Here is a 24248-nt window from a genome sequence, read left to right as displayed (position 1 = left end):
GGATCGGGTCACCGCCTTGATGTTAGTGGAGAATGACAGGGTGTTGTCCAGGGTCACACCAAGGTTCTTAGCACTCTGGGAGGAGGACACAAGGGAGTTGTCAACCGTGATGGTGAGATCATGGAACGGGCAGTCCTTCCCCGGGAGGAGGAGCAGCTCCGTCTTGCCGAGGTTCAGCTTGAGGTGGTGAGCCGTCATCCACACTGATATGTCTGCCAGACAGGCAGAGATGCGATTCGCCACCTGGTTATCAGAAGGGGGAAAGGAGAAGATTAATTGTGTGTCGTCTGCGTAGCAATGATAGGGGAGACCATGTGAGGATATGACCGAGCCAAGTGACTTGGTGTATAGTGAGAATATGAGAGGGCCTAGAACAGAGCCCTGGGGGACACCAGTGGTGAGAGCACGTGGTGCGGAGACAGATTCTCGCCACGCCACCTGGTAGGAGCGACCTGTCAGGTAGGACGCAATCCAAGCATGGGCCGCGCCGGAGATGCCCAGCTCGGAGAGGGTGGAGAGGAGGATCTGATGGTTCACGGTATCAAAGGCAGCAGATAGGTCTAGAAGGATGAGAGCAGAGGAGAGAGAGTTAGCTTTAGCAGTGCGGAGAGCCTCCGTGACACAGAGAAGAGCAGTCTCAGTTGAATGCCCAGTCTTGAAACCTGACTGATTAGGATCAAGAAGGTCATTCTGAGAGAGATAGCAGGAGAGCTGGCCAAGGACGGCACGTTCAAGAGTTTTGGAGAGAAAAGAAAGAAGGGATACTGGTCTGTAGTTGTTGATATCGGAGGGATCGAGTGTAGGTTTTTTCAGAAGGGGTGCAACTCTCGCTCTCTTGAAGACGTAAGGGATTACCCCCCTGATTTGGACAAAATAACATGGCAACATATTGGCATAGCACGAATCATACACACGATTGCAAAAACCACCCAAAGCGGCCCATCTCCGGGCCAATCATATGGCAATTTTCCGATGGCAATTGCCAATTGTAACACCCCAAATTTCCTTTAGATGGCGAGCGTGCTCCACCTTGGTTTTTCATACAGCAAATGATACCCAATTCTTACCCAAGTCTCAGATTTTGATAAAATGATATTTTTTTTGAAAACTTAGCATCTTGTAAAAAAGTGGTTTCTGGACCGTTTTTTCGAATTTTTTTCGATTGTTATGTCAATTACACATGTATAAGAGCTGTATGAACATGCTTCTGACGTTTTTTATTGATGTCGTTTTTTGGGTTGCTTTTGCTTGTGCGCAAGGCATATGATTTGTGCATTTTGAATATGATTTCATAGGAAAAAAGTGACATTTTTTTTTTTCATTTTTTTTGCAAAATGACATATCCAATGCTTTTTTTGGTCACTTGTGGAAGTATTGCAAGTGCCAAATTACAGCAAATATCCAAAAGATAGCTAGAGCTCTCCGCAGTGAATTTTCATATTGCAAATGTAACACAATTCAAGTCCCAAGTGTCAAATTTTGAAAAAATGACATATTTTTTGAAAACTTTTCAACCCAAAAAAAGTGGTTTCTGGACCGTTTTTCGAATTTTTTTTTATTTTTATGTCAATTACACATGTATAAGAGCTGTATGGACATACTTTTGACATATTTTATTGACATAATTTTTTGGGTTGTTTTTGCTTGTGCATAAGGCATATGTTTTGTGCATTTGGAATATGATTTCATAGGAAGTCAAAAGTGACATATTTGCTTGTGCATAAGGCATATGATTTGTGCATTTGGAATATGATTTCATAGGAAGTCAAAAGTGACAAATTTATATTTTTTGCCAAATGCCATTAGAAATGTGCAAATGAAATGTCCAATTCTTTTTTTGTCAATTATACATGTATGAAAGTATTGAATGTGCCAAATCAGTATGTTTGTCCGTTTGCCATGTACGATCATAGGAAGTCGGTTTCCAAACCCAAAAGTCAGTGAACCATGGTCCAAATGGCATTTATACTGCCCAAATGATATATATCCCTATGTTGAGCCATCAATCAACGCAGATGGTCTACTTGTCATGTATGATGAGGGAGAAGTGGGACTCTGTTGCTTTTAACATTTTTAACGAATTTGACATGCTCAGAATGCATAATTGACTGGCCCGATGATCTCGGGATGGCCGTGCAGTGACTGTGGTTCCTCTCCATCGCTCGTTGTGTTGATTTCATCATGTCAACTTTGGTGATATTTTTTGCTGTTGAATCATCTTGCAAATGCGCGTTACATTTGCAATATTGCGCGTTACGTTTGCAATATGATTCAATGGGCATTTAGCATCACAAATTTAGGCATGCTCAAAAATACTGCAGAAATGCATTATTGACTGGCTCGATGAACTCGGGATGGCCGGGCAGTGACTGTGGTTCCTCTCCATTGCTCGTCACCCAGCAGTCAGCGTCCATCAGTCAATTAGATGTCATTTTGACACCAAACTGATAGCATCTGACACCAAATCCACTTTTTCCAACTCGTATAGAAGCCAACTATCACATATGTCAGAGAAGGCCCATAATTCACAGTGCTTTCAATTTTAACCATAAAAAAACCTAAAACACATAGTTACGTTATAGCTGCGGGTCCAGCTCTGACATTATGTGTAGGCCTATGTGAGGCGACCCCGAATCCGAAGTTTCGGCTCGATAGGTCCTTCGGTGCCCGAGCAATGGCCTAATTGGTGCTGAAAATCCACTTTTTCAGGGCGTTACTACGGGGTCCCTGAATGAGCTATCGGACAGAGACATTGGGGTCCGTCTCTATGGGCCAAGGCGGTTTCAATGCACCTAGTCTTGCGACTCTGGGACATTTCTACATGTCGCCATGTCCGTGATATTCAAAATGAATTGAAAATATTGCAAATGTACGAGGCGGTTTCTCGGTCAGAGAACCTTCTAGAGCCCCATAAATCACCGTGCACTATCGACTTGAGCTCTAGAACAGGTTTCTAAAATTTCGGAGCTCTAGGTCTGACGGTTCTTGAATCGTTTGAACGAAAGTAACTATTGAAGGCGGTATAAGCCTCTAAGCCCCACACTATGTACCTATGGCCAAATTGTGTGTGTGTGTTTTTGTTTTTTTTTGCAAAAAGAATAGACACACGTTGTCTTTGGGGTAGGCATATACAGAATCCTGAATATGAAGTCTCTACCTTAAGAATTGACTGAGTAACAGATGGTTGAGTTGCGTGATTTTCACTATCTGCAGGTGGCAATATGACAATAGCTCTTGGGTGTTTTTAACCACTTCCGGTTGTCACAGGAAGCTCTTGCTTCACACACGTTGTCTTTGGGGTAGACATAAACAGAATCCTGAATAAGAAGTCTCTACCTTCAGAATTGACTGAGAAACAGATGGTTGAGTTGCGTGATTTTCACTATGCGCACGTAATATGACAATAGCTCTTGGGTGTTTTTAACCACTTCCGGTTGTCACAGGAAGCTCTTGCTTCACACACGTTGTCTTTGGGGTAGACATAAACAGAATCCTAAATAAGAAGTCTCTACCTTAAGAATTGACTGAGAAACAGATGGTTGAGTTGCGTGAATTTCACTATCTGCAGGTGGCAATATGACAATAGCTCTAGGCTATTTTAAACCACTTCCGGTTGTCACAGGAAGCTCTTGCTTCACACACGTTGTCTTTGGGGTAGACATAAACGGAATCCTGAATAAGAAGTCTCTACCTTCAGAATTGACTGAGAAACAGATGGTTGAGTTGCGTGATTTTCACTATGCGCACGTAATATGACAATAGCTCTTGGGTGTTTTTAACCACTTCCGGTTGTCACAGGAAGCTCTTGCTTCACACACGTTGTCTTTGGGGTAGACATAAACAGAATCCTGAATAAGAAGTCTCTACCTTTAGAATTGACTGAGAAACAGATGGTTGAGTTGCGTGAATTTCACTATGCGCACGTAATATGACAATAGCTCTTGGGTGATTTTAACCACTTCCGGTTGTCACAGGAAGCTCTTGCTTCACACACGTTGTCTTTGGGGTAGACATAAACAGAATCCTGAATAAGAAGTCTCTACCTTAAGAATTGACTGAATAACAGATGGTTGAGTTGCGTGATTTTCACTATCTGCAGGTGGCAATATGACAATAGCTCTAGGCTATTTTAAACCACTTCCGGTTGTCACAGGAAGCTCTTGCTTCACACACGTTGTCTTTGGGGTAGACATAAACGGAATCCTGAATAAGAAGTCTCTACCTTAAGAATTGACTGAATAACAGATGGTTGAGTTGCGTGATTTTCACTATCTGCAGGTGGCCAAATGACAATAGCTCTTGGGTGTTTTTAACCACTTCCGGTTGTCACAGGAAGCTCTTGCTTCACACACGTTGTCTTTGGGGTAGACATAAACGGAATCCTGAATAAGAAGTCTCTACCTTAAGAATTGACTGAATGACAGATGGTTGAGTTGCGTGATTTTCACTATATGCAGGTTGTCCATATGACAATAGCTCTAGGCTGTTTTAACCACTTCCTGTTGTCACAGGAAGTTCTTACTCAACACACGTTGTCTTTGGGGTAGACATAAACAGAATCCTGAATAAGAAGTCTCTACCTTAAGAATTGACTGAGAAACAGATGGTTGAGTTGCGTGATTTTCACTATGCGCACTTAATATGACAATAGCTCTTGGGTGATTTTACCCACTTCCGGTTGTCACAGGAAGCTCTTGCTTCACACACGTTGTCTTTGGGGTAGACATAAACAGAATCCTGAATAAGAAGTCTCTACCTTAAGAATTGACCGAGTAACAGATGGTTGAGTTGCGTGATTTTCACTATCTGCAGGTGGCAATATGACAATAGCTCTTGGGTGTTTTTAACCACTTCCGGTTGTCACAGGAAGCTCTTGCTTCACACACGTTGTCTTTGGGGTAGACAGAAACAGAATCCTGAATAAGAAGTCTCTACCTTAAGAATTGACTGAGAAACAGATGGTTGAGTTGCGTGATTTTCACTATGCGCACTTAATATGACAATAGCTCTTGGGTGATTTTACCCACTTCCGGTTGTCACAGGAAGTTCTTGCTTCACACACGTTGTCTTTGGGGTAGACATAAACAGAATCCTGAATAAGAAGTCTCTACCTTAAGAATTGACTGAGTAACAGATGGTTGAGTTGCGTGATTTTCACTATATGCAGGTTGACCATATGACAATAGCTCTAGGCTGTTTTAACCACTTCCCTTTGTCACAGGAAGTTCTTACTCAACACACGTTGTCTTTGGGGTAGACATAAACAGAATCCTGAATAAGAAGTCTCTACCTTAAGAATTGACTGAGAAACAGATGGTTGAGTTGCGTGATTTTCACTATGCGCACGTAATATGACAATAGCTCTTGGGTGATTTCAAACACTTCCGGTTGTCACAGGAAGCTCTTGCTTCACACACGTTGTCTTTGGGGTATACATAAACAGAATCCTGAATAAGAAGTCTCTACCTTAAGAATTGACTGAGTAACAGATGGTTGAGTTGCGTGATTTTCACTATGCGCAAGTAATATGACAATAGCTCGTGGGTGATTTTAACCACTTCCGGTTGTCACAGGAAGCTCTTGCTTCACACACGTTGTCTTTGGGGTAGACATAAACAGAATCCTGAATAAGAAGTCTCTACCTTAAGAATTGACTGAGTAACAGATGGTTGAGTTGTGTGATTTTCACTATCTGCAGGTTGTCCATATGACAATAGCTCTAGGCTGTTTTAACCACTTCCCTTTGTCACAGGAAGTTCTTACTCAACACACGTTGTCTTTGGGGTAGACATAAACAGAATCCTGAATAAGAAGTCTCTACCTTAAGAATTGACTGAGAAACAGATGGTTGAGTTGCGTGATTTTCACTATCTGCAGGTGGCAATATGACAATAGCTCTTGGGTGTTTTTAACCACTTCCGGTTGTCACAGGAAGCTGTTGCTTCACACACGTTGTCTTTGGGGTAGACATAAACAGAATCCTGAATAAGAAGTCTTTACCTTAAGAATTGACTGAGTAAGAGATGGTTGAGTTGCGTGATTTTCACTATGCGCACATAATATGACAATAGCTCTAGGCTGTTTTAACCACTTCCCGTTGTCACAGGAAGTTCTTACTCAACACATGTTGTCTTTGGGGTAGACATAAACAGAATCCTGAATAAGAAGTCTCTACCTTAAGAATTGACTGAGAAACAGATGGTTGAGTTGCGTGATTTTCACTATGCGCACTTAATATGACAATGGCTCTTGGGTGATTTTAACCACTTCCGGTTGTCACAGGAAGCTCTTGCTTCACACACGTTGTCTTTGGGGTAGACATAAACAGAATCCTGAATAAGAAGTCTCTACCTTAAGAATTGACTGAGTAACAGATGTTTGAGTTGCGTGATTTTCACTATCTGCAGGTGGCAATATGACAATAGCTCTAGGCTGTTTTTAACCACTTCCGGTTGTCACAGGAAGCTCTTGCTTCACACACGTTGTCTTTGGGGTAGACATAAACAGAATCCTGAATAAGAAGTCTCTACCTTAAGAATTGACTGAGAAACAGATGGTTGAGTTGCGTGATTTTCACTATGCGCACGTAATATGACAATAGCTCTTGGGTGATTTTAACCTCTTCCGGTTGTCACAGGAAGCTCTTGCTTCACACACGTTGTCTTTGGGGTAGACATAAACGGAATCCTGAATAAGAAGTCTCTACCTTAAGAATTGACTGAGAAACAGATGGTTGAGTTGCGTGATTTTCACTATGCGCACGTAATATGACAATAGCTCTTGGGTGATTTTAACCACTTCCCGTTGTCACAGGAAGCTCTTGCTTCACACACGTTGTCTTTGGGGTAGACATAAACGGAATCCTGAATAAGAAGTCTCTACCTTAAGAATTGACTGAATAACAGATGGTTGAGTTGCGTGATTTTCACTATCTGCAGGTGGCCAAATGACAATAGCTCTTGGGTGTTTTTAACCACTTCCGGTTGTCACAGGAAGCTGTTGCTTCACACACGTTGTCTTTGGGGTAGACATAAACAGAATCCTGAATAAGAAGTCTCTACCTTAAGAATTGATTGAGTAACAGATGGTTGAGTTGCGTGATTTTCACTATGCGCACGTAATATGACAATAGCTCTTGGGTGATTTTAACCACTTCCGGTTGTCACAGGAAGCTCTTGCTTCACACACGTTGTCTTTGGGGTAGACATAAACAGAATCCTGAATAAGAAGTCTCTACCTTAAGAATTGACTGAGTAACAGATGGTTGAGTTGCGTGATTTTCACTATGCGCACTTAATATGACAATAGCTCTTGGGTGTTTTTAACCACTTCCGGTTGTCACAGGAAGCTCTTGCTTCACACACGTTGTCTTTGGGGTAGACATAAACAGAATCCTGAATAAGAAGTCTCTACCTTAAGAATTGACTGAGAAACAGATGGTTGAGTTGCGTGATTTTCACTATGCGCACGTAATATGACAATAGCTCTTGGGTGATTTTAACCACTTCCGGTTGTCACAGGAAGCTCTTGCTTCACACACGTTGTCTTTGGGGTACATATAAACAGAATCCTGAATAAGAAGTCTCTACCTTAAGAATTGACTGAGTAACAGATGGTTGAGTTGCGTGATTTTCACTATGTGCAGGTTATATGACGATAGCTCTTGGGTGTTTTTAACCACTTCCAGTTGTCACAGGAACCTTAGAATCGACACAGGTAGACCTCACAGTAGCCTGATGGATTGTTGTAGAAGACAGGTTCATAAGGCATTCATAACCCACATAGGCTTCAGGTTGAATTTTGGAGAATAGTCTATGTGTTCCTATGGGGAGAGAAGTCATTGCACACAGTTTGATCTAAACACCTTCTTTTCACTGTGAAGGGTTAATGCCACAGGGTCAAGGTTGGCTTGCACAGATCGGGAGGACCTCAGGAACGCTCCTGGTTCCTCTCCATCGCTCGTTGTGTTGATTTCATCATGTCACCTTTGCTGATATTTTTTGCTGTTGAATCATATTGCAAATACACGGATGCGCATTTGCAATATGATTCAATTGGCATTTAGCATCACAACTTTGGCATGCTCAAAACCACTGCAGAAATGCATAATTGACTGTCCCGATGAACTGGGGATGGCCGTGCAGTGACTGTGGTTCCTCTCCATCGCTCGTTGTGTTGATTTCATCATGTCAACTTTGGTGATATTTTTTGCTGTTGAATCATGTTGCAAATGCGCGTTACATTTGCAATATTGCGTGTTACGTTTGCAATATGATTCAATGGGCATTTAGCATCACAAATGTGGCATGCTCAAAACCACTACAGAAATGCATAATTGACTGTCCCGATGAACTGGGGATGGCCGTGCAGTGACTGTGGTTCTTCTCCATCGCTCGTTGTGTTGATTTCATCATGTCAACTTTGGTGATATTTTTTGCTGTTGAATCATATTACAAATACACAGATGCGCATTTGCAATATGATTCATTGGGCATTTAGCATCACAACTTTGGCATGCTCAAAACCACTGCAGAAATACATAATTGACTGTCCCGATGAACTGGGGATGGCCGTGCAGTGACTGTGGTTCCTCTCCATGGCTTGATGGTGAGTTTTTTTTGTGATTTTTTGAAAAATGTCCAAAATGACTAGGTGCGCCCCATACTGGATGGGCACTGATGGAAGGTGCTCCCTACCCAACCGTAGACCCCTTGCACCACCCTAAAGGCATTTAAAACCCTTCTAAAAAATTACTCCTGGTAACCCATTTCGGGTCACCATGTGCACTGATGCGCATTTGCAATATGATTCAATGGGCCTCAACATCACGAATTTGGCATGCTCAAAAACACTGCAGAAATGCAAAATTAACTGTCCCGATGAACTGGTGATGGCCGGGCAGTGACTGTGGTTCCTCTCCATGGCTTGATGGTGACATTAGACAAGTGGGATTGTCGTTTTTTAGCGATTTTTTTGAAAAATGTCCAAAATGACTTGGTGCGCCCCATACTGGATGGGCACTGATGGAAGGTTCTCCCTACCCAACCGTGGACCCCTTGCACCACCCTAAAGGCATTTAAAACCATTCTAAAAAATTACTCCTGGTAACCCATTTCGGGTCACCATGTGCACGGATGCGCATTTGCAATATGATTCAATGGGCCTCAACATCACGAATTTGGCATGCTCAAAAACACTAAAGATATGCAAAATTGACTGTCCCGATGAACTGGGAATGGCCGGGCAGTGACTGTGGTTCCTCTCCATGACTTGATGGTGACATGAGAGAAGTGGGATTGTCGTTTTTTAGCGATTTTTTGAAAAATGTCCAAAATGACTAGGGGCGCCTTATACTGGATGGGCACTGATGGAAGGTGCTCCCTACCCAACCGTGCACCCCTTGCACCACCCTAAAGGCATTTAAAACCCTTCTAAAAAATTACTCCTGGTAACCCATTTCGGGTCACCATGTGCACGGATGCGCATTTGCAATATGATTCAATGGGCCTCAACATCACGAATTTGGCATGCTCAAAAACACTAAAGATATGCAAAATTGACTGTCCCGATGAACTGGGGATGGCCGGGCAGTGACTGTGGTTCCTCTCTATCGCTCATTGTGTTGATTTCATCATGTCAACATTGGTGATATTTTTTGCTGTTGAGTCATATTGCAAACGCACGTTACGTTTGCAATATAGCGCGTTACGTTTGCAATATGATTTAATGGGCATTTAGCATCACAAATTTAGGCATGCTCAAAAATACTGCAGAAATGCATAATTGACTGGCCTGATGAACTCGGGATGGCCGGGCAGTGACTGTGGTTCCTCTCTGTCGCTCATTGTGTTGATTTCATCATGTCAACTTTGGTGACATTTTTTGCTGTTGAATCATATTACAAATACACGGATGCGCATTTGCAATATGATTCAATGGGCATTTAGCATCACAACTTTGGCATGCTCAAAACCACTGCAGAAATGCATAATTGACTGGCCCGATGAACTGGGGATGGCCGTGCAGTGACTGTGGTTCCTCTCCATCGCTCGTTGTGTTGATTTCATCATGTCAACTTTGGTGATATTTTTTGCTGTTGAATCATCTTGCAAATGCGCGTTACATTTGCAATATTGCGCGTTACGTTTGCAATATGATTCAATGGGCATTTAGCATCACAAATTTAGGCATGCTCAAAAATACTGCAGAAATGCATTATTGACTGGCTCGATGAACTCGGGATGGCCGGGCAGTGACTGTGGTTCCTCTCCATTGCTCGTCACCCAGCAGTCAGCGTCCATCAGTCAATTAGTTGTCATTCTGACACCAAACTGATAGCATCTGACACCAAATCCACTTTTTCCAACTCGTATAGAAGCCAACTATCACATATGTCAGAGAAGGCCCATAATTCGCAGTGCTTTCAATTTTAACCATAAAAAAACATAAAACACATAGTTACGTTATAGCTGCGGGTCCAGCTCTGACATTATGTGTAGGCCTATGTGAGGCGACCCCGAATCCCAAGTTTCGGCTCGATAGGTCATTCGGTGCTCGAGCAATGGCCTTAATTGGAGCTGAAAATCCACTTTTTCAGGGCGTTACTACGGGGTCCCTGAATGAGCTATCGGACAGAGACATTGGGGTCCGTCTCTATGGGCCGAGGCGGTTTCAATGCACCTAGTCTTGCGACTCTGGGACATTTCTACATGACGCCATGTACGTGATATTCAAAATGAATTGAAAATATTGCAAATGTACGAGGCGGTTTCTCGGTCAGAGAACCTTCTAGAGCCCCATAAATCACTGTGCACTATCGACTTGAGCTCTAGAACAGGTTTCTAAAATTTCAGAGCTCTAGGTCTGACGGTTCTTGAATCGTTTGAACGAAAGTAACTATTGAAGGCGGTATAAGCCTCTAAGCCCCACACTATGTCCCTATGGCCAAATTGTGTGTGTGTGTTTTTGTTTTTTTTTGCAAAAAGAATAGACACACGTTGTCTTTGGGGTAGGCATATACAGAATCCTCAATATGAAGTCTCTACCTAAAGAATTGGCTGGATGACATAGGGTTGAGTTGCTTGATTTTCACTGTGTGCAGGTTATATGACAATAGCTCTTGGCTGTTTTTAACCACTTCCGGTTGTCACAGGAAGCTCTTACTCAACACACGTTGTCTTTGGGTTAGACATAAACAGAATCCTGAATATGAAGTCTCTACCTTAAGAATTGACTGAATAACAGATGGTTGAGTTGCGTGATTTTCACTATATGCAGGTTGACCATATGACAATAGCTCTTGGCTGTTTTTAACAACTTCCGGTTGTCACATGAAGCTCTTACTTCACACACGTTGTCTTTGGGGTAGACATAAACAGAATCCTGAATATGAAGTCTCTACCTTAAGAATTGACTGAATGACAGATGGTTGAGTTGCGTGATTTTCACTATATGCAGGTTGACCATATGACAATAGCTCTTGGCTGTTTTTAACAACTTCCGGTTGCTCCAGGAACCTTAGAATCGACACAGGTAGACCTCACAGTAGCCTGATGGATTGTTATAGAAGACAGGTTCATAAGGCATTCATAACCCACATAGACTTCAGGTTGAATTTAGGAGAATTGTCAATGTATTCCTATGGGGAGAGAAGTCATTGCACACAGTTTGATCTAAACACCTTCTTTTCACTGTGAAGGGTTAATGCCACAGGGTCAAGGTTAGGCTTGCACAGATCGGGAGGACCTCAGGAACGCTCCTGAGGTTGAATTGTGCTTCTAACCCTAATGGTTCTCTCACTGTCACCCATAAGCACTTGACATATTGGTGCAGGCCTCATTTTGGGCCTAGTTTTCTCACGGTCGCTGCGCTCATACCGAGCAAGCTACGGTCAAGCGGGGCGTCTCATTGAACTCGTCTCAGCCTAGAGATAATGGTAATGCCATTGCAGGCTCTTTGTGTCTTTAAGCACCGCACTGTGTCACTCCGTCCTTGCTGTGTGTGTGTTTGAGAGAGCTTTTCTTTGACATCTGATGGGATAAATGACTGATTTACAGTTCATGAGGGTTGCCTAGTCACACATATGAAGTTGTGGAAAGATCTGACCTTTTTAACCCTTCAAAACAGCCCCTATGACACCATTATAAGGCATTTCTGGTTGACACAGGAATCTGAACGTTAGGCTCTTATAGAATATTGAGTTTTAAGTGTTTCTGTTAAGAACTGACTTATTTACAGAGGGTTGAACAAGTGTGTGTTGTTTCAGAAAATCACAGAAAATCACAGAAATCTCGCAGAGCTCCGAAACCTGCCTTAATGGACTCATCTGAACACGCTGCAACTGGATATGTAACTTTTTTGAAAAAAAAACCTCTTGTTGTTGAATATCACCAATGTGTCATTGTACAATTTCTCTGAAATGAACATTGGTAAATGCATGGTTCCTTTTCTCCTGACACCGTAGGCTCATGTAGTTTGATGTGAAGCGGTCAAATCAGCACTCTATTTTCCTCTTTGACTTTCAATCCCAGAAAAATAGCCTTAACTCGAAAAGCGTCGAGGCCTCGACTCCATCCTGTTCGGGGCCAACTGCCCATTATGCCAAACCCACGCAGACCGAGTTTCGTCTTCGAATTATCTTCCGTTTAGGAGAAAAAGCCGTGTCGCGATTGGTGATATATGTTACATTTGCAATATGATTCCATACGCCCTCTCGTGGAATAATCCGGGACTGCAAGGAAATGACCAAAATTTGAAAATTTAATTAAACGGAAACCGAAGGTCCGAGAGACTCCGTTCGATGACTTCCTGGAAGATCCGGCCCCCGCGAGCGGCCCGACGCCGTCCGCGGATTTATCGGACGTGGTCGGACGTCTAGTAAGGGAGGGTACATTTGCAACATGGACTTTCTCACTAACCATACGGATGGCGCACGCGACGTCCCTTCATGTATGGAAGGGACGTAGCCAGCGGTCAAGGATGAGTTGATGAGCGAGGTGAGGTAGGGGAGAAGGTCTCCGGAAATGGTCTGGAGAAGAGAGGAGGGGATAGGGTCAAGCAGGCAGGTTGTTGGGCGGCCGGCCGTCACAAGACGCGAGATTTCATCTGGAGAGAGAGGGGAGAAAGAGGTCAAAGCACAGGGTAGGGCAGTGTGAGCAGGACCAGCGGTGTCGTTTGACTTAGCAAACGAGGATCGGATATCGTCAACCTTCTTTTCAAAATGGTTGACGAAGTCATCTGCAGAGAGGGAGGAGGGGGGGGAGGAGGATTCAGGAGGGAGGAGAAGGTAGCAAAGAGCTTCCTAGGGTTAGAGGCAGATGCTTGGAATTTAGAGTGGTAGAAAGTGGCTTTAGCAGCAGAGACAGAAGAGGAAAATGTAGAGAGGAGGATGTGAAAGGATGCCAGGTCCGCAGGGAGTCGAGTCTTCCTCAATTTCCGCTCGGCTGCCCGGAGCCCTGTTCTGTGAGCTCGCAGTGAGTCGTCGAGCCACGGCGCAGGAGTGGAGGACCGAGCCGGCCTGGAGGATAGGGGACAGAGAAAATCGAAGGATGCAGAAAGGGAGGAGAGGAGGGTTGAGGAGGCAGAATCAGGAGATAGGTTGGAGAAGGTTTGAGCAGAGGGAAGAGATGATAGGATGGAAGAGGAGAGAGTAGCGGGAGAGAGAGAGCGAAGGTTGGGACGGCGCAATACCATCCGAGTAGGGGCAGAGTGAGAAGCGTTGGATGAGAGCGAGAGGGAAAAGGATACAAGGTAGTGGTCGGAGACTTGGAGGGGAGTTGCAATGAGATTAGTGGAAGAACAGCATCTAGTAAAGATGAGGTCAAGCGTATTGCCTGCCTTGTGAGTAGGGGGGGAAGGTGAGAGGGTGAGGTCAAAGGAGGAGAGGAGTGGAAAGAAGGAGTTAGAGAGCAATGAGTCAAAGGTAGACGTGGGGAGGTTAAAGTCACCCAGAACTGTGAGAGGTGAGCCATCCTCAGGGAAGGAACTTATCAAGGCGTCAAGCTCATTGATGAACTCTCCAAGGGAACCTGGAGGGCGATAAATGATAAGGATGTTAAGCTTGAAAGGGCTGGTAACTGTGACAGCATGGAATTCAAATGAGGAGATAGACAGATGGGTCAGGGGAGAAAGAGAGAATGTCCACTTGGGAGAGATGAGGATTCCAGTGCCACCACCCCGCTGGCTCGATGCTCTAGGGGTATGTGAGAACACGTAGGCAGACGAGGAGAGAGCAGTAGGAGTAGCAGTGTTATCTGTGGTAATCCATGTTTCCGTCAGCGCCAGGAAGTCTAGGGACTGGAGGGTAGCATAGGCTGAGATGAACTCAGCCTTGTTGGCCGCAGACCGGCAGTTCCAGAGGCTGCCGGAGACCTGGAACTCCACGTGGGTCGTGCGCGCTGGGACCACCAGGTTAGAGTGGCAGCGGCCACGCGGTGTGAAGCATTTGTATGGCCTGTGCAGAGGGGAGAGAACAGGGATAGACAGACACATAGTTGACAAGCTACAGAAGAGGCTACGCTAATGCAAAGGAGATTGGAATGACAAGTGGACTACACGTCTCGAATGTTCAGAAAGTTAAGCTTACGTTGCGAAAATCTTATTGACTAAAATGTTGAAAATGCTAGCTAACTAACACAACACTACACTAATCAAGTCGTTCCATTGTAATGTAATAGTTTCTACAGTGCTGGTAGTCGGTAGAGGTTGGCTATTATACAAAAGCAACTTTGTAGCTAGCTAACATAACATAACACTAATCAAGACGTTCCTTTGTAATGTTTTTAGTTTCTACAATGCTGCTCGTCGGTAATAGTTGGCTGGGTATGGAACAATGGCGTCGCGGGGGACGGAAATAGCTGGCTAGCTAACCTAGCTAGCCTCGATAATTACTAAACTACACAATTATCAAGCTATGACAAAGACAGCTATGTAGCTAGCTAGCTAACACTGCACTAGTCAAATCGTTCCGTTGTAATGTAATAGTTTCTACAGTGCTGCTAGTCGGTAGAGGTTATCTATTATACAAAAGCAACTTTGTAGCTAGCTAACATAACATAACACTAATCAAGACGTTCCTTTGTAACGTATTTAGTTTCTACAATGCTGCTCGTCGGTAATAGTTGGCTGGGTGTGGAACAATGGCGTCACGGGGGACGGAAATAGCTGGCTAGCTAACCTAGCTAACCTCGATAATTACTAGACTACAAAATTATCAAGCTATGACAAAGACAGCTATGTAGCTAGCTAGCTAACACTGCACTAGTCAAATCGTTCCGTTGTAATATATTAGTATCTACAGCGCTGCTAGTCGGTAACGGTTGGCTAGCTAGCGGTGTTGACTAGCTAGCAGCTAGCAGCCAGCAGTGTTGACTACGTTAGGAGGACGAAAAAAAAAATAGCTGGCCTCGGTAATTACTCTAATTACTCTAAACTACACAATTATCTTTGATAGCTAAGAAAAAATTGTTCAGATCAAACAAACCAAACCGTTGTAATGTAAAGAAGTGTAATATTACCTGTGGAGCGAAGCGAAGTGCGACTGCTCGCTCCGGACCAGATAGCAATACTTGTATATAATCCAAATGGAGGTGAGGGCGATGGAAATGCATTTGGTGGTTGATCTACTTCTGTTCTGTAAATGGCTCTGTGTGCTCTTTTCCCAGGATGGATCCCAGTCTGTTCAGGGCCCTGGGATACGGGGGGTCAGGGGTGGTCTGCCGGGCATTGGGATGACAACCCAACTAGGGATCAGGAGGGCTTTTAGCGGGTGGAATAGTGGGGACCAATTGGAGGTTTACTTAGTAGCAATGCAAATATCACGGTACAGCTATATAGAAGCTCAATCACCATGTTACTTTTTAATGGTACGTTTACAAACATATATTTACAAACATATATTTTGATAAATAATGGAATTATGTGGCTCAGTTGGTAGAGCATGGTGTTTGCAATGCCAGGGTTGTGGGTTCGATTCCCACGGGGGACATGTATGGGGAAAAAAAATGACTAAAATGTAAATGGTGAAATAAGTATAGCCAGTTATAATTTCAAGGCTTAGCAGATAATAAGAAATGAAGAACAATATTTACCTGGTTTAAAGAGAATGAATATAATATTTATTGTTCACAGGAAACTCGTTCAACAATTTTAGATGAAGGTGAGTGAAAAATGGACTGTGGGGGAGGTGAAATATACTTCTCCCACTAGGCATAGAAACTCACAAGGGTTGATGATATTAATTAACAGTAATTTTGATCCAAATGTGCAAATTGTCCAACAGATCATCAAGATAGATGGATTATTTTAAATATGTTATTGGACAATAAACAGATATGGCTTATTAACCTATCCGGTCCAAATAATGATGATCCAAACCTCTTTGAAAATATATATTGTCAATAACGCCCTGACCTAAGAGAGCCGTTTTTCTCTGTTTAGTTAGGTCAGGGTGTGATATGGGGTGGGCAGTCTATGTATTTATATTTCTATGTTTTGGCCAGGTATGGTTTCCAATCAGAGGCAGCTGTCTATCGTTGTCTCCGATTGGGAACCATACTTATGCAGCCTTTTCCCACCTGTGTTTTGTGGGTAGTTGTTTTCTGTTTTGTTATTCAGTGACCTGACAGAACTGTTGGCATTCGTTTTATTTCTTTGGTTATAGTGTTTCATTGTCTATTAAATATTATGAACACTTACCCCACTGCGCTTTGGTCCCCTCATTACGACAGCCGTAACATATATAATAATTTATCAACTCTACAAGCAACACTAGACTCTATTATTATGGTGGGAGATTTAAATATGGTCTTAAATACCTCTATGAACCGTAAAGGAAATCACACTACAAACTATCACCCTCAGGCACTTAAGGAAATCATGAATGTCATGGATATATTGGTATTAGTGGATATATGGAGGTTTAATATCCTGACCTAGTGAGATATACATGGCGGAGGCTTAATATCCTGACCTAGTGAGATATACATGGAGGAGGTTTAATATCCTGACCTAGTGAGATATACATGGAGGAGGTTTAATACCCTGACCTAGTGAGATATACATGGAGGAGGTTTAATATCCTGACCTAGTGAGATATACATGGAGGAGGTTTAATATCCTGACCTAGTGAGATATACATGGAGGAGGTTTAATATCCTGACCTAGTGAGATATACATGGAGGAGGTTTAATATCCTGACCTAGTGAGATATACATGGAGGTTTAATATCCTGACCTAGTGAGATATACATGGAGGTTTAATATCCTGACCTAGTGAGATATACATGGAGGAGGTTTAATATCCTGACCTAGTGAGATATACATGGAGGAGGTTTAATATCCTGACCTAGTGAGATATACATGGAGGAGGTTTAATATCCTGACCTAGTGAGATATACATGGAGGAGGTTTAATATCCTGACCTAGTGAGATATACATGGAGGAGGTTTAATATCCTGACCTAGTGAGATATACATGGAGGAGGTTTAATATCCTGACCTAGTGAGATATACATGGAGGTTTAATATCCTGACCTAGTGAGATATACATGGAGGAGGTTTAATACCCTGACCTAGTGAGATATACATGGAGGAGGTTTAATATCCTGACCTAGTGAGATATACATGGAGGAGGTTTAATATCCTGACCTAGTGAGATATTCATGGAGGAGGTTTAATATCCTGACCTAGTGAGATATACATGGAGGAGGTTTAATATCCTGACCTAGTGAGATATACATGGAGGAGGTTTAATATCCTGACCTAGTGAGATATACATGGAGGAGGTTTAATACCCTGACCTAGTGAGATATACATGGCGGAGGTTTAATATCCTGACCTAGTGAGATATACATGGAGGAGGTTTAATATCCTGACCTAGTGAGATATACATGGAGGAGGTTTAATACCCTGACCTAGTGAGATATACATGGAGGAGGTTTAATATCCTGACCTAGTGAGATATACATGGAGGAGGTTTAATATCCTGACCTAGTGAGATATACATGGAGGAGGTTTAATATCCTGACCTAGTGAGATATACATGGAGGAGGTTTAATATCCTGACCTAGCGAGATATACATGGAGGAGGTTTAATACCCTGACCTAGTGAGATATACATGGAGGAGGTTTAATATCCTGACCTAGCGAGATATACATGGAGGAGGTTTAATATCCTGACCTGGTGAGATATACATGGAGGAGGTTTAATATCCTGACCTAGTGAGATATACATGGAGGAGGTTTAATATCCTGACCTAGTGAGATATACATGGAGGAGGTTTAATATCCTGACCTAGTGAGATATACATGGAGGAGGTTTAATATCCTGACCTAGTGAGATATACATGGAGGAGGTTTAATACCCTGACCTAGTGAGATATACATGGAGGAGGTTTAATATCCTGACCTAGTGAGATATACATGGAGGAGGCTTAATATCCTGACCTAGTGAGATATACATGGAGGAGGTTTAATATCCTGACCTAGTGAGATATACATGGAGGAGGCTTAATATCCTGACCTAGTGAGATATACATGGAGGAGGTTTAATATCCTGACCTAGTGAGATATACATGGAGGAGGTTTAATATCCTGACCTAGTGAGATATACATGGAGGTTTAATATCCTGACCTAGTGAGATATACATGGAGGTTTAATATCCTGACCTAGTGAGATGTACATGGAGGAGGTTTAATATCCTGACCTAGTGAGATATACATGGAGGAGGTTTAATATCCTGACCTAGTGAGATATACATGGAGGAGGCTTAATATCCTGACCTAGTGAGATATACATGGCGGAGGCTTAATCAAGCTAGTCGTCTTGATTACTTTCTTATGTCATTCTCTCTGGCACCAAAAGTTAAAAAATTGTTGATAGGGGACAGAATGCTGTCGAACCATCACATAACTGGCATATATATTACTCTTACAGAATTTCCACGTGGGCGAGGATATTGGAAATTTACTCAAAGCCTACTCGATGATAACTTGTAACTAGACAGAAGAAAGAGTCCATATTAAAAAAGGAAATTCAAGGACTAATACTACAGTTAGATAGCAATAAAATCTGTACCACAGAATAAGTTAGAGGAAAAACAAAAAGAAATGGAGGAACTTATTCAAGAAAGATCCAGTGTAATATATTATAAAAACAAAGCAAACTGGATGGAGTATGGGGGAAAAATGCAACAAATTATTTTTCAATCTTCAACACAGAAATGCTACCAACATTTTGTTACAAATGATGGAGTCACTCATGATTCACCAAACGATAGAGTCACTCATGATTCACCAAATGATGGAGTCACTCATGATTCACCAAATGATGGAGTCACTCATGATTCACCAAATGATGGAGTCACTTATGATTCACCAAATGATGGAGTCACTCATGATTCACCAAATGATGGAGTCACTCATGATTCACCAAATGATGGAGCCACTCATGATTCACCAAATGATGGAGTCACTCATGATTCACCAAATGATGGAGTCATTCATGATTCACCAAATGATGGAGTCATTCATGATTCACCAAATGATGGAGTCATTCATGATTCACCAAATGATGTAGTCACTCATGATTCACCAAATTATATTTTGAAAGAAAGAGGAATAAAATACTTTAAGAATGTGTTGTCGTTTCAGTCTCCTCCATCTCCACTAACCAACGCTAATTGTAAGGATTTTTTTCCTATTAATAATGTAAAATTAACATCTGTACAGAAAGACTCATGTGAAGGACAAATTACAGAGGAGGAACGTCTTGATGCAATTAAAGCCTTTAAGGCTGAGAAAACTCCAGGGCTGGATGGTATACCAGTGGAGGTACACCAAACTCCAGGGATGGATGGCATACCAGTGGAGGTACACCAAACTCCAGGGATGGATGGTATACCAGTGGAGGTACACCAAACTCCAGGGCTGGATGACATACCAGTGGAGGTACACCAAACTCCAGGGATGGATGGTATACCAGTGGAGGTATACCAAACTCCAGGGCTGGATGGTATACCAGTTGAGGTAAACCAAACTCCAGGGCTGGATGGCATACCAGTGGAGGTATACCAAACTCCAGGGCTGGATGGTATACCAGTGGAGGTAAACCAAACTCCAGGGCTGGATGGCATACCAGTGGAGGTACACCAAACTCCAGGGCTGGATGGTATACCAGTGGAGGTAAACCAAACTCCAGGGATGGATGGTATACCAGTGGAGGTATACCAAACTCCAGGGATGGATGGTATACCAGTGGAGGTATACCAAACTCCAGGGCTGGATGGTATACCAGTGGAGGTATACCAAACTCCAGGGATGGATGGTATACCAGTGGAGGTATACCAAACTCCAGGGCTGGATGGTATACCAGTGGAGGTAAACCTAACTCGTTTTTTATATACGCAGAGGACCATTATTAGCATGTTTTAACTACTCCTATATAATGGTAGATTATCAGACACTCAACAATAAGGTCTGATATCATTATTACTGAAACAGGATCCAGGTGGTAAATATAAAGACCCAGTCCATTTAAACTATTGGAGGCCTCTTACACTTCAGTGTAGAGATGCAAAATATCTAGCTAAATGCTTAGCGCATAGAATTAAAAAGTATTGTCAGAATTTATTCATCCTAATCAGACAGGTTTTTTTTACATGGACGATACATTGGAGATAATATAAGACAAGTATTGGAAACAATAGAATACTATGAAATATCGGGGACACCAGGCCTGGTTTTCATAGCTGATTTAGAAAAGGCTTTTGATAAAGAATGACTGGAGTTTATATATAAATGCCTGGAATATTTCAATTTTGGAGAATCTCTTATAAAATGGATTAAAGTTATGTTTAGTCAAATCAAATCAAATCAAATTGTATTAGTCACATGTGCCGAATACAATAGGTGTAGATCTTACAGTCAAATGCTTACTTACAAGCCCTTAACCAACAATGCAGTTTCAAAAAATATGGATAAGAATAATAAATAAAAGTAACAAGTAATTGAAGTATTGTGTACATGTAGGTAGAGTTATTCTTGTGACGATGCATAGATAATAACAGAGAGTAGCAGCAGTGTAAAGGGGGGGTGTAAATAGTCTGGGTAGCCATTTGATTAGCTGTTCAGGAGTCTTATGGATTGGGGGTAGAAGCTATTTAGAAGCCTTTTGGACCTAGACTTCGCTCTCCTGCACCTCTTGCCATGCGGTAGCAGAGAGAACAGTCTATGACTTGGGTGGCTGGAGTCTTTGACAATTTTTAGGTCCTTCCTCTTACACCGCCTGGTATAGAGGTCCTGGACGGCAGGGAGCTTAGCCCCAGTGATGTACTGGGCCATTCGCACTACCCTCTGAAGTGCCTTGTGGTCACAGGCCGAGCAGTTGCCATACCAGGCAGTGATGCAACCGGTCAGGATTTGTCATCAAGGCAAACGGTGGCTATTAGAAGAATCTCAAATATGAAATATATTTTGATTTGTTTAACACTTTTTTGGTTACTACATGTGTTATTTCATAGTGTTGATGTCTTAACTATTATTCTACAATGTATAAAATAGTTAAAATAAACAAACAAAAAAGCCTTGAATGTTGACGTGTGTCCAAATTTTGACTGGTACTGTAAGTTATACATTTTATTGCGTTGCAATTGGCTGAAACAGATAACAAGCTTGCACAGTTCTCATCACACAAACGATACATCTACAGAGGACAGGTCCAATCGGATCCGGTCGGTAAATCAATTTTAGTTGCACATACACGAGGTCTGTGGCAATTACATCAGACATATCAGACCCGACCCAGATCTAAGAAAAAAGTCTGAATTTAGGACCAGGACCTGGACCCGCTTAGGTCCTGGGAATGATCTCAGCATTTAGCCAAGTAGAGGTAGCTAGTAAATAGTTAGAGGTAGCTAGTAATTAGTTAGAGGTAGCTAGTAATTAGTTAGAGGTAGCTAGTAATTAGTTAGAGGTAGCTAGTAATTTGTTAATTAGAGGTAGCTAGTAATGGGTTAACTAGAGGTAGCTAGTAATTAGTTAGAGGTAGCTAGTAATGAGTTAATTAGAGGTAGCTAGTAATTCGTTTTTTTTAGTTTTTTTTTATTTCACCTTTATTTAACCAGGTAGGCAAGTTGAGAACAAGTTCTCATTTACAATTGCGACCTGGCCAAGATAAAGCAAAGCAGTTCGACAACATACAACAACACAGAGTTACACATGGAGTAAACAACATACAGTCAATAATACAGTAGAAAAAAATAAGACTCTATATACAATGTGAGCAAATGATGTGAGATAAGGGAGGTAAAGGCAAAAAAATGCCATGGTGGCAAAGTAAATAAAGTATAGCAAGAAAAACACTGGAATGGTAGATTTGTAGTTTGAAGAAAGTTCAAAGTTCAAATATAAATAATATGGTGCAAAGGAGCAAAATAAATAAAATAAATAAATACAGTTGGGGAAGAGGTAGTAGTTTGGGCTAAATTATAGATGGGCTATGTACACTGCGTTCATCCACCTCTGGCCTGCTCGCCTCCCTACCTCTGAGGAAGCACAGCTCCCGCTCAGCCCAGTCAAAACTGTTCGCTGCTCTGGCACCCGAATGGTGGAACAAGCTCCCTCACGACGCCAGGACAGCGGAGTCAATCACCACCTTCCGGAGACACCTGAAACCCCACCTCTTTAAGGAATACCTGGGATAGGATAAAGTATCCTTCTACCCCCCCCCCCCAAAAAAAAAGATTTAGATGCACTATTGTAAAGTGGTTTTTCCACTGGATATCTTAAGGTGAATGCACCAATTTGTAAGTCGCTCTGGATAAGAGCGTCTGCTAAATGACTTAAATGTAAATGTAAATGTACAGGTGCAGTGATCTGTGAGCTGCTCTGACAGCTGGTGCTTAAAGCTAGTGAGGGAGATAAGTGTTTCCAGTTTCAGAGATTTTTGTAGTTCGTTCCAGTCGTTGGCAGCAGAGAACTGGAAGGAGACGACCAAAGGAGGAGTTGGCTTTAGGGGTGACCAGAGAGATATACCTGCTGGAGCGCGTGCTACAGGTGGGTGCTGCTATGGTGACCAGTGAGCGGAGATAAGGGGGGACTTTACCTAGCAGGGTCTTGTAGATGACCTGGAGCCAATGTGTTTGGCGACGATTATGAAGTGAAGGCCAGCCAACGAGAGCATACAGGTCGCAGTGGTGGGTTGTATATGGGGCTTTGGTGACAAAACGGATGGCACTGTGATAGACTGCATGCAGCTTGTTGAGTAGGGTATTGGAGGCTATTTTGTAAATGACATCGTCGAAGTCGAGGATTGGTAGGATGGTCAGTTTTACGAGGGTATGTTTGGCAGCATGAGTGAATGAGTTAATTAGAGGTAGCTAGTAATTAGTTAGAGGTAGCTAGTAATGAGTTAATTAGAGGTAGCTAGTAATTAGTTAGGGGTAGCTAGTAATTAGTTAATTAGAGTTAGCTAGTAATTAGAGGTACCCAGTAATGTGTTAATTAGAGGTAGCTAGTAATGGGTTAACTAGAGGTAACGAGTAATGGGGTAACTAGAGGTAGCTAGTAATGGGTTCACTAGAGGTAACTAGTAATGGGTTAACTAGAGGTAGCTAGTAATGGGTTCACTAGAGGTAGCTAGTAATGGGTTAACTAGAGGTAACTAGTAATGGGTTAACTAGAGGTAGCTAGTAATGGGTTCACTAGAGGTAACGAGTAATGGGTTATATAGAGGTAGCTAGTAATGGGTTAACTAGAGGTAACTAGTATTGTGTTAGTTAGGTAGCTAGTTATGGTTTAGTTAGAGGTAGCTAGTTATGGGTTAATTTTAGGTAGATAGTAATGGGTTAATCAGATTTAACTAGTATTGGGTTAGTTACAGGTAACTAGTATTGGGTTAGTTAGAGGTAACTAGTATTGGGTTAGTTAGAGGTAACTAGTATTGGGTTAGTTAGAGGTAACTAGTATTGGGTTAGTTAGGGGTAACTAGTATTGGGTTAGTTAGAGGTAACTAGTATTAGGTTAGTTAGAGGTAACTAGTATTGGGCTAGTATTGGGTTAGTTAGAGGTAACTAGTATTGGGTTAGTTAGAGGTAACTAGTATTAGGCTAGTATTGGGTTAGTTAGAGGTAACTAGTATTGGGCTAGTATTGGGTTAGTTAGAGGTAACTAGTATTGGGTTAGTTAGAGGTAACTAGTATTGGGTTAGTTAGAGGTAACTAGTATTGGGCTAGTTAGAGGTAGCTAGTAATGG

Source organism: Salmo trutta, unplaced genomic scaffold (assembly GCF_901001165.1).
Source record: "Salmo trutta unplaced genomic scaffold, fSalTru1.1, whole genome shotgun sequence".
Lineage (NCBI taxonomy): Eukaryota > Metazoa > Chordata > Actinopteri > Salmoniformes > Salmonidae > Salmo > Salmo trutta.
The sequence above is the reverse complement of the archived record's forward strand: the minus strand, read 5'-3'. Positions refer to the sequence as shown.